This window comes from Ictalurus punctatus, unplaced genomic scaffold (genome assembly GCF_001660625.3).
Source record: "Ictalurus punctatus breed USDA103 unplaced genomic scaffold, Coco_2.0 tig00000011, whole genome shotgun sequence".
Classification (NCBI taxonomy): domain Eukaryota; kingdom Metazoa; phylum Chordata; class Actinopteri; order Siluriformes; family Ictaluridae; genus Ictalurus; species Ictalurus punctatus.
The window spans coordinates 1,369-13,339 of NW_026521095.1; the positions used below are offsets into that span (position 1 = coordinate 1,369).

Consider the following 11,971-nt stretch of genomic DNA (forward strand, 5'->3'; position numbering starts at 1 on the left):
ATCATCATATTAATATTTTAACTTTTTTTTTTTTACAGGAAAAAAATACTATTACCATCTTTGCATATTCTCTACATTCTCTTTGCATTTTTAAAATTTTTTAATGACAAGTGCTTGTGTTTGCAGTGGTGGTCTAGGTATTACTGAACGGAAAAAAACTCAATTAAAACAAGACGGTAATGGCGCTTGACGACAGCAAATCAGTCTCAAACAAATATATTGTGTTGAAAGTGTTATAACATCCATAACAAGATAAGTGGCCTAGTGGGCAAACGACATGTCAGGATTAATTGACTATGCTAACACCCACTCCCATCTAACTGAACTGTGTTGGCCACTGTACATTCTGTAGTTGTGCTTCACGTACATGGACCAGAATTGTAAGTGGGTCCAAGGAGACAAAATCGATCCATTTTTGTTGTACCTAATTAACCACCAGAGCTCCATTCTTGGCTAATCTTAACTAATGTACCTTTAAATGTTTGTGATTGGGGATTTTGGACTGTTTATGTTTAAAATAATTAAATTCACACTTATATCCTTGTCTCAACATTTATTACACTACTACTAAAATTTTGACATAAAATCTAGTGGACAGAGAAGAGAGGAAATACATTTGTTGTAAGTTCTGTCATATTAGATGTTGTAAAAAGCTCTCTAGAAGGGTTTGTGTGTCATACATATGATTTGGAGAGAAGTAAGGTCATGCAAAGACTTAGCCAAACATAAATGTACACTTTTCAGTTAATTATGTGTTAACATAGACAGGAAATGTAAATACATTTACAAATCATTAGACACATTAACTAAATGATTAACGTCTTATGAGGTTGGAGAATACATGGCAAGGGATCTGAGACCATTCCTCTATACAGAATCCATTCTGTGGTCAGTAAACCATTTTTATGTTGATTTTGATGTATGCTTGGATCATTGTCCTGCTGGAAGATCCAACCACGGCCCATTTTAAGCTTTCTGGCAGAAACAGTCAGGTTTTCATTTAATATCTGTTGATATTTGATGGAGTCCATGATGTCATGTATCCTAATAAAATGTCCAGGTCCTCTGACAGAAAAACAGCCCCAGAACATTAAAGAGCCACCACCATATTTAACCATGGACATGAGGTACTTTTCCATATGGCTACCTCTCTGTATGTGCCAAAACCACGTCTGATGTTTATTGCCAAAAAGCTCTATTTTGGTTTCATCACCATAGAACCCGATCCCATTAGAAGTTCCACTAGTGTCTGGCAAACTGAAGACACTTGAGTTTGTGGTGATGTTGGTGACTTCGTTTTGTAGTTTTGGAGACTTTCTGACCCCAAGACGCAATTAACTTCTGCAATTCTCCAGCTGTGATCCATGGAGATTTTTTGGCCACTCAAACCATCCTCTTCACAGGACATTGAGACAGTATACACACACGTCCTCTTCCAGGTTGATTCATAACATTTCCAGTTGACTGGAACTTCTTAATTATTTCTCTGAAGGTGGAAATGAGTATTTTCAATGCTTGTGCTATTTTCTTATGGCATATTCACATTTTGTGAAGCTCAACAACCTTTTGCCACACATCACAGCTATATTCCTTGTTCTTACCCATTGTTATGAATGTTTAAGGGAATTTGGCCTATGTGTTACCTCATATTTATACCCCTGTGAAACAGGAAGTCATGGTTGAACAATTTCCTGTTTCTAGTCACCCAGTGTACTAAAAATAGTTTAAATATCTATGGAAATATACTTCAAATATATTTTTCTCATATGAATTCATAGGGGTGTCAATAATTGTTGCAGACCTATATTTAACAAAGATATATATTTTTTTGGATAAACGTGTGATGTCCATGAGAGTAGAGTATTTTTTGTGAATTTTGTTTAACAAAAGATAAAATGGTTAAACAATAAAGAGAATTTTTCACAGTCTTCTTTGCTCATATTTACCAGTGGAGGGCATTGTAAGTTTAGCTACTGCTAAAAAGTCTACTAAATACTAAATTCATGTCTTGCACAGTTGTTAACAAGATTTCAAGATTTTTAGCTACATACCTTATATAAGCATAGATTACAGATGTTTAAATGTTAACTGGTGTTTAACAATACAAATACATTATTAAAATATTAACAAATGTTTTGTCATCAAATAAATAGATTGAAGATTGAATAAGCCTTAAATCTATATCTTAATGATTTTTTTTTACACAAATTATTAACATATACAAATAGTTACAACTCATTTAGTAATAAAGAAATATATTGAAGGGGATACAGGAAAATATGTGCACAGTAATAATGTAGTTTCCAAAAATCTAGTGGAAAGCAACTTAAATGTATTTTACAAGGAAGCAAAATGCAGGACTGCCATATTTAATACTATTCATAATAACAGACTTTTTAACATCCTTTTGTCTTATTTATTTGATAAAACTCAAATTTCTGGAATTTTTTTTTAATCAATAAAGGCTGATTTATTCTTTGGCGAGCTCATGCTAATGCTTGCACATGGTAAAGTATCAATACTTGCATGTAACATAAGCAACATACTCCTCTAGGAGGCAGTGTCACATGTACCACACCAAAATTTACTTAATTACAGCAGCAAAGAGCCAAAAAACAGTGTGAATTCTGTGTTTAAATGTAGGAATAATAAAGCTGACTAAAAAAAAGTTCTGTAAAAAATATTTGCTTGTGAATTTGACATCAGTTTGAGTTTGCAAAAAAGTTGACTAATGAATATATATGTTTTAATAATGGTCTTATATTGTATACTGGACAGTCCTCTGTGTTCTGCTCAGAATGTTGTGTTTTGTTTAAGTCTATATTTAAGCCCTGAATTTTTCACTTGATCTTTGAAACCATTCAGTTCATGCTCTTTTAATTTTGTATGTATGAGCAGAACTCGTCTTTGATAGCAAACAGTGGCCATAGACATGATCTCCTTACAGTTGCGCTTATGATGCTTACCACTTAAGTGTCTGACCTCCTCACATTTGTATTTAAAATAAAAAATCTTATCTTCTAGGTGCTTCAGAGCCAGATTGAAGATAGTGTTGGTGAGGGGACAGCCAACTCGCAAACGCCTGAGTTCTCTAGAGCTTTGGACGCTAGGAAGAATGCAGTCTAGAATGTCGAAGTCTGGTGGGGGGGTAGAGGGGATCTGTTTTAGATTGTTGAGGGTGTCTAACAGGAAAGACCACTTGATTTCTTGTTCACCTGCCTCAAAGGTCACGCTGAACATGGTGTGAAGATTTTTTTCTATCTTGCCCTTGAAAGAAGGGGTAATGAATGCATCAAGGCGCTTGGCCAAAATTTGAGTGAATATCAAATAGTCCACATTGAAGATGCGTCTGTCTCCTGAACAATAAGACTCATCAAAAGACGTATATAAACATTTGTTCGTTAACATGATGTTGAAGTGTATCTTTAAGATTTCCGTCAATGAACATTGAAACCGTTTATAGGAGTATACTTCCAATTCATCAAGTCTGTGTTCTTCTGAGTTAGTTAAAGACTTGATCACACTCAATATTTCTGCTCCACTAATCTTCCCTGCTGTCACGTCAGAATTTAATTTATCTTCCTCCAACCATTTGGCAACATTTGGGATTTGTTTTTCAGTTTTCTTATGAACGGTGAGTTTTAGGATAAGAGGATAATGATCAGAAATGTCTTGTTTACGAGTAATAATGTTATACACCCGTTTAATTTTGTCCTCCGGCATGAAAAACATGTCTAATCTGGAGAAACTCTTATTTTGACGTCGTGTGAAGCCCTTCTCAGTTGGGGATTTATATGACCAGGTGTCCTTGAGATTCAGAGAAACAGCAAAATCTTCTAAAATAGCTCTAAATGGTGAATGCCTTGAAGTTGAAGGTTTCCGATCAAAGCTGGGATCTAAAACTGTGTTGAAATCACCTCCAACCACTAGCACACCCTCAGCTGTCTCTATCAAATACTCTTTCAGTCTACCCAAGACAATTCTGTCTTCCTTATGATTGTACACATTTACAAGAGTGTATAGTTCACCATACAGATAACAGAAGAGCACAATGTAACCCCCACTGCAATCTTCATCATGGCATATGTACTCAAATGGTACGCCTTTTTTTATCAGTATTGCAACTCCTTTACTTTTAGGGCTGTATACAGTGAAGAATACATGCCAGTTTTCCTTTTCAACTTTCTCGAAGATTTGGTAACACTTGGGTCCAACATGTGTCTCTTGCATAAAGACAATGTCAGCCTGGAGTTTACTGAGGATGTTCAACAGTTTTGAAATCTTTGCCGATGAGTTTGAAGTTTTTTTACCTTTTATACCATTTGTGTTCCAGGTGACAAAACAGAGGTATTCATGTTCTGCTTGTGATGACATTATTAATTACTGAACTTCTGTAAATAAAACGCACAAATTAAAACACAATTATTTTATATTATTTATGTCTATTTTTGTGTTGTATTTTTTAAAATAAAGAAACTTAATCACAGCTATCAGTCCCAAAATAAATACTAAATAATTCATTATTTAAGTTTACAGGAATGACTGTGGAAGTTAATCACATCACATGTGTTGGGTGAATTATCTTACTGAAAATTTTAGTTCTCATGACAGTTTTTTGTGATGTGATTTCTGTGATTTATTTCTTTTTTTTTAAATAAGCTTTCAGAAAAATCAGAGCAGAGAAACACATTTGTAGACAATATATGTAGGTTCTTCATGACTTTCCACTTAAAAGGGAAGAAAGGAGAACCTTCATATACTGTTAATCACATTATTGTACAGTACAATGTACAATGCTATGGCAATCTTACATTAAAGACCAGACTGGCAGCTTGAGAGGCCACACTGGATCACAGAATGCAGAGAGGCACCAGTGCTCCTTAATCACTTGATCTCAGTTCTCAGGTCAGACAACTGTAAAGTAAAAGTTTCCAATGTAAGAGATTCCTAACCTCTATACTATGCTAATGGCACCATTAGTATTTTGATATGATGTCCTTTGAGATAATTAGATCTACTGCAAGAAATCTAAGAAGAAGCCATACTATCTTTATTGCTGTTACAAATTAATATACTATTATTTGTTTACATTAAAAATCAAGCAATCCATAAAATACTAACACAAAGTTGTAGAGTTGATGCTCATGACTTAAATTTACATAACTTAAACTAAAACATACCAGTATTTGAGAAATACTAAAAATTACATAAATGTGTATAAACACATAAATTACACACAAATGTCCAGTTCAGACACCATTTCCTTAAAAGAATCCTTTATGCATTATGTGTTCTAAAGCTTTTCTTCTTTATTTTTATTTTTTTTTAAAAGCATTACAAATTATTATGTAGTTTTACATTACAATTTATTATGCCATTTCCCTCTTTGGGAACTTACCTTTTGCTCTCAGCTGGTGGCAGAAATGAAGAAGTGTTTCAGATGAAGAATCAAATTAGTCGCAAAAATTACGGGAAAGTGGAAGTATTTTACCTACAGGAAACATATCAAAAAGATTGTAACTATTGGGTAAATATCTGCAGTGATTTCTCCATGTAATATATGGCAAGAAAAGAATGAGAAAAAGGAAAAAGCAGGTTGATGCACACACATACAAACACACATTTGCATGAGGATTTGTCTGTTTCTGTGATCTATTCTTTAACCCTTTAAGACCTAAACCTAAGCTTGGAAATATGCGTGTTTGTTTAAATAAGTTTAGTAAAAATTTCAATTTTTACATTTAACTGCAAAATTAGCAAAAATCTACAGAATATAATACACTGAGTAAAGTTACAATAGAACATTTAAACAATAAAACACATTATAAACTATTAAATGAAGTAAAACTTTACAGTACTGTTCAACTACTCATAGATAAATATCCAGGAACTAAGCGGGAACAAATGGGTAGTTCTTTGTTAACAACTATCTTATTCTTATAAAACACTAAGAATTACTCAGTAAATAATTTAGTAGGAGGTCACTATTAACTATGCAGTAATTAATTGAGTGTAATTAGCAAGTTTTAAATTTCTCCTGCAGTCATTTTAAACCAGAAGTGGTGACTGTTCTAGTTTTGTGCTGATGCAGTGCCACTTGCTGGTACCAAAACATACTTACATGTGATGCCGTGACATCACGTGAATATAATACCATTTATATTTACATTCATTCATTTAGCAGATGCTTTTATCCAAAGCGACTTACAAATGAGGACCACCTTGAAGTTTAATATCTTCCAAGAACAGCATGCCCTGAATAGTTTTATATCTCTTGTCCCAAATTTGTCAATGTTAAAAAATTTATAATATTTAAGAAGTACATGTCATGCTTTTTAATTGATTTATAGTTATGATCAATATATGTGGCCTTTTATTTACACTTTAGCATCTGATAGCAAGACAATCCAAACTGTCTGATGGCAAGACTGCAGTGAGGAGATGGTATATGAAGTGGCAAAAATGTCACGTTTCTCCACAAAACAAGTACTTTTTTTACAGCACAGTTGAATACTCATGGACTTGTTTAGCAGACACAATACAATAAAAAAACGTAATAAACAGATTTAAAACAGAAACAAAGAAAACCATTGGTGCTTAAAAATTAATTTGAACATTATATATACAATCAAGAATTGTGTGTTATTTCTCTGGATAATGTATTTTGTATATTTTAAAACCACTTTTCTGTTGAATTTAAAATGTAACTTTTCCCTTCATTCTTATTCTTATTATTCTAATGGAAACTGTAGAAATGTTGTATGTATGTATGATGATGATGATGATTCTGTGCTGGAAATACATCTTCTTTTCTCTCTCTCTTCATTTTATAGTTTATAACTATAATATAACACTGGAATTAATATGAAGATTACACAACATCAGCCTGTATGAATTTCAGGATTACTGTTTTAGCCTTCTCATTCATCCTAAATTCTAAATCTTTCTTCAAGCATGGACTTACAGGCTCACCATGCACTGACATTTTCAGCTGGCACCACTCTTCACAGACAGTGTGATTCCACAAATCTTGTTCTCTTTTCACATGCACCAAATCTTCACATTTATTTAAGAAATAGAATTTGTTTGGCAAATGACAGAATTTTACCAATGTGAGCTAGAACAACATCAAATATGCTTATGCAGCACAAGCTTATGACACCAGTAAATGTCCAAAATTGGAAATATTTGTACAATATGTACAAAATGTATTCTGGTCTTTACTCCAGGTATATTTCAGCATTTTAGCCTAATTAATGTCCACTGCTTTATAAGCACAGAATCAAAAGCTGCTTGCTGGTGCCAGCTGAACATTTCCATCTGCTATTAGTGCAGGTTTGCTGTGTGTAAGGCTGGTGCCAAGATATCTGAACCTGGAGAGAACTGCTCTCTGAGGAAAAAGGACTACAGGAATTAACACTTGAACTCTTGCCCTCAGAATTAGCAGCTTCACCTGAGATAACACATCACACTGAGTGGAGACGAGAAGATCGCACATCACTACATTGCTTCCTTATTCCTCTCTTTCCACACCTTTCTCTCTCTCTGTATTGAGATCATCTTAAACTCACACAAGGTCTGTATGCATTACATAATATGTTTAATGTTGTCATGTAATTAACTATGCATGTTTAGCATCATTCAAAAGGTCTCAGTGCATCTGGAAAATATGGTCTCATTCAGCAGTTTAAATCACTACATAAGATCTAGAGAAAAATATTGCATGACATTAAAGGCATACCTTCCCCAGGTCCTTCACATAAATTACCTCCTGTATGTAAATAAGATACATCCTTCCACAGATTGGCCCAAATTCCAATTCTAACCACAAACAACACCATTTGGTGGACCTACAGAGTATCTGGGTATTTAGGGGAGAGCTGGCCAAAGATTTGGGGAATCTGTAGACAGATCTCCCACACAGTTACACAGTTGCTGTGTGTAGTTTTTCTCTATCAGGTATGCAAGTTTGATTTTCTTATGTGTATTATTATGTTTGAATTTGATTGGTAATGTTGAGTAATGATGACTGTCATTCTTTCTTCTTATTATTGTTAGTATTATTAGATTTGGATATGTTCCTACCTTCACAAAAAAATTATCTTATTCTGAAATTATTGTCTCTAGTAGATTACTTTAAGATTATGTGTGGGGTGCTTCAGTACTAGGGATCTTTTCCAGTTCACTATGAGATTGAGCACCATGTGTGTGACCTACAATCTCCAGAAGACGTGTGATGCTAGAGTGAGGACAAAGGGTAGGATATGGAATACCTGTCTCTGAAATGCATACCTCCAAAAGCATATGCAGAGGAACGGGGACATGAAAATATGCATCGTACAGATGTGCCCTAGTCTTGTGGCTACACAACATAAATAATATCTGATACAATTACCATACATAAAGCCTCTCTTCTAAACTTGAAAGTATGTGGAGCTATAGAACATACCCTTTGTTCTGAGATTAGGGTCTACTTTTTTGATTGTGACTCTCCCCAAGAGAGAAGTAACTTATTGGAGCAGAGTGGCAAATTGATTGGACTGGAAATTTGCCAAACACTCAGCCTTGAAGGCTGGAGCCAACAGTTTACACTCCCACAAACAAGAGGACCCACTGGTCTGAAGTAATAATTGCCCAATTATCCAATGAGTGAAGTGTCCTGCCAGAAGCCCCTGTCTTTCATTGATGGGCTCCACGGTGCTCTTTCATGTTATGGGGGTATCTTTTGGAGGTCATCCCACAAAGTAGTGGGTTGACCTAGGAAATGGGAATTAGTGCTTTATACAGTGAAATCACCAGTGCTGTGACTCAAGTGTCAACAGTAGGCAAGCAGTCAGCCAGACCTGTTCACAGTCCATTAGGTTAGCTAAGGTGCACACCACAGAGTTCAAGCATGTTGCAGTAAAGGTTGTATAAACCTCCTTAAATGTTCTCAATATCATATTTACACTGTGGCACACTGAAATTCCCTGTGGCCAGGGCTGATTACAACAGTTCATTTGGTTTCTGGTTTTATCCTAATTTTAGCCTACCCTAGTAGTCAGATGGCAGGTGATGTGAAAGCTAACCCCTTTCTGTTTTAGTGATAGCTTAATAGAATGTGAATACTTAAATAATTACCTGTCTCTTGCTCAGCAAAAAGAATGGGGGAGTAGTGGAGAAAACTTGGCTCAACTCCAGACTGTTGTTAATAATTAATCTTCAAGCAGCAACACGCTTAGACACAAGGCGTCTACTCAAAGCTTTGTAATAACAGCCGTGGTGTCAGAGGAGGCCCCAATAACACAGATACACAGACGTTGAATGAAACGCAACTCCAGCTCTGTATGAATGTTCAGTTCAGCTAATTTTGCAAACTCAGCCATCTACAGAGCACAGTATTGGCCAATATAGGGGCATTATAAATTCAGCAATTTACTGAGAGGTTAGTGCCAGATTGAGCAACAGATCAGGCGTGGACAGTGTGGGAGTTAATATGTCTAGAAAGCTAGTGATGGAACCGAGATAATTGGGTTCCATAGGAATTCCATAGGAGATAAAGAAATGATAGAAGATGAGGAGATTATAGAAATCTATCGGCAGTTTTAGAACACAGGATCCCTGTAGTTCCAAATAGTAGTCACAAAAAGGCCCAATCAGTTCTTTTAATGTTAATTTTTAAGTGTCACGGTAAAGTAAAAACTCTCAGTGTTATTTCAAAGTGTGAATTTCACTGAGAAACGTGTGATGCTCAACAGAAGACACTATTACAATGGAATAGCAAATTAGACAGTGTTCTTACTTTCAAGTGACCTTCAAAATAAGAAATGAATGAACAGTTTAAAAAAGAAGAAACTGACATTACTGCTTATCACTATGTAAACTTGCTTGCACAGATGTTATGCGGAACTTGTGTAATCGAGCCATAGTTGGAAGTAATCCTTAAAAATGAGAACCAATTTGGGATTTTGAGCCCTTCCCTGAACCGACCCAAAAACTGGTTCTAGGTGCAGACTCAAGTATTCTGCCCAAGTGTGAACACGCCCTTAGTGTATAGTAAAATGTGTAATATCATGGTTATGACATCTCTCTTTACTATGAGCCTTACCTTAAAAAAATAGACAGGCAACTTGGGAGCCAAATTTGGACCAAATGAATGGCAGAAACACCAGTGTTTCCTTTTGTAATCTGGTTGACCACTTGATCTTCGTTCAGGTTGGGCAACTGTTAAATAAAAATATTAATTGTAAGTAAGTGATTAATGTATGTAAGTAAGTAATGACCCCACTGATATTTATATTAAACACATTCAAATAGTAGCTCTACTACAAGAAACCAAAAAACTGTTAATTTAATAATATTTAGTAATCTAATAATAATGCTATCTCTCTCTCTCTCTCTCTCTCTCTCTATATATATATATATATATATAATATATATATATATATATAACACACACACCTATATATCTTTATATATATATATATATATATATATATATATATATATATATATATATATATATATATCTATATACACACACACATATATATCTTTATATATATATATATATATATAATATATACATATATATATATATATATATATATATATATATATATATATACACACATATATATATATATATATATATAAATATATATATATGTATATATATATATATATATATATATATATATATATATATATATATAAAGAGAGAGAGAATGTATAGGTTCCTCTATTTCTACTTCAGTAAATGTTATTACATAGTTTCCCTTGTATGGAACTTACCTTGTGCACTCAGATGATGGCAGAACAAAAAAATCAAATGAGCCATACTATTTATAGGAAATGTAAAAGCACGTCACTGCTGTAACTGCTGCTTAAGTATCCTGTTACATAAGACACACCTACATAAAGGTGGCGATATTTATTATACAAAGTTATAATTATTTAGTGCCAACTTAACAAATGTAAATGAAACAAGCAGATTGCTTTAATTTCATCAATTTAACACAAATGTTTGCATTATAAATTATATCTTCAGCAACAGCTTGAGTGAAAAAGGAATTTTATATATATTTATAAATATTTATAAACTTATAAATATTTACAAGAGTTTTAGAGTATCTTAGTACTTGGTATGTCCCCTTTTTGCATTAATGGCAGTGTGCACTCGAGCTGAAACAGACTCCACAAGTTTGTGTAAAACCTGATGATCCATGTTAGATCAGATCTATCAGAGTGTCATCTGAACACATGCTTCAGTGGAAAGGATGAGTCATGAAAAAAATCTGGAGTTAACGTGGTCAAGATCACAAATACTTTTAAAATTTAAATAGTGAGCTAGAATTTGTGCAACATCTTGAATACTGAAGTCAAGATGTTGCACATTTTCTTTTTTGTTTTAGAATTTTCAACATTTCAATTTCTGTTTATTCCCAGATTAATTTTTTTTAAATGTCATCCATATAATTCAGTAACATGTAGAATTATCTTTAGCAACAATTGATTTAGCAACAAGTAAAGGTTTTCTGTAGGAGTTTATCAGTCTCTCACATCATTGTTGAAGAAATTTTGACCCACTCTTCCTTACAACATTGCTACAGTTTATTGATGTGTCATTGATTTAGGCACAGCTCTCTTAAGATCCCACCCACAGCATCTCAGTGCAGTTGAGGTCTAGACTTGGCCATTCCAACATCTTGCTCTTTTTTGTTCTTCTTTGGCCATTCAGATATCAACTTGCTGGTGTGTTTTGGATCATTGTCCTGTTGCAATTTCAGACAGATGGCCTCACATTTGTCTCAAGAATATTCATCTATGATATGAAGTTCATTGTTGTCTCAATGACTGCAAGTTTCCCAGGTCCTGTGGCTGGAAAACAAGTCCAAAACATCACCATCATGCTTGACAGTTGGTATGAGATGTTTATGGTGATAGTGATTGGTTGTCACCAAACATGGTGCTGTGAATGATGACCACATAT

At 34.2% G+C, this 11,971-nt stretch overlaps 1 long non-coding RNA gene across 1 annotated transcript; it reads right to left on the reverse strand.

The window, feature by feature from the left end:
* Nucleotides 1-601: 601 nt before the first annotated feature.
* Nucleotides 602-5,296, reverse strand: LOC128631115 (uncharacterized). The gene is made up of 3 exons (XR_008395262.1): nt 4,812-5,296; nt 4,311-4,391; nt 602-1,486 (listed from the first exon to the last, which is right to left on the reverse strand). It is a non-coding gene; the product is annotated as an uncharacterized LOC128631115 (long non-coding RNA).
* Nucleotides 5,297-11,971: the final 6,675 nt, after the last annotated feature.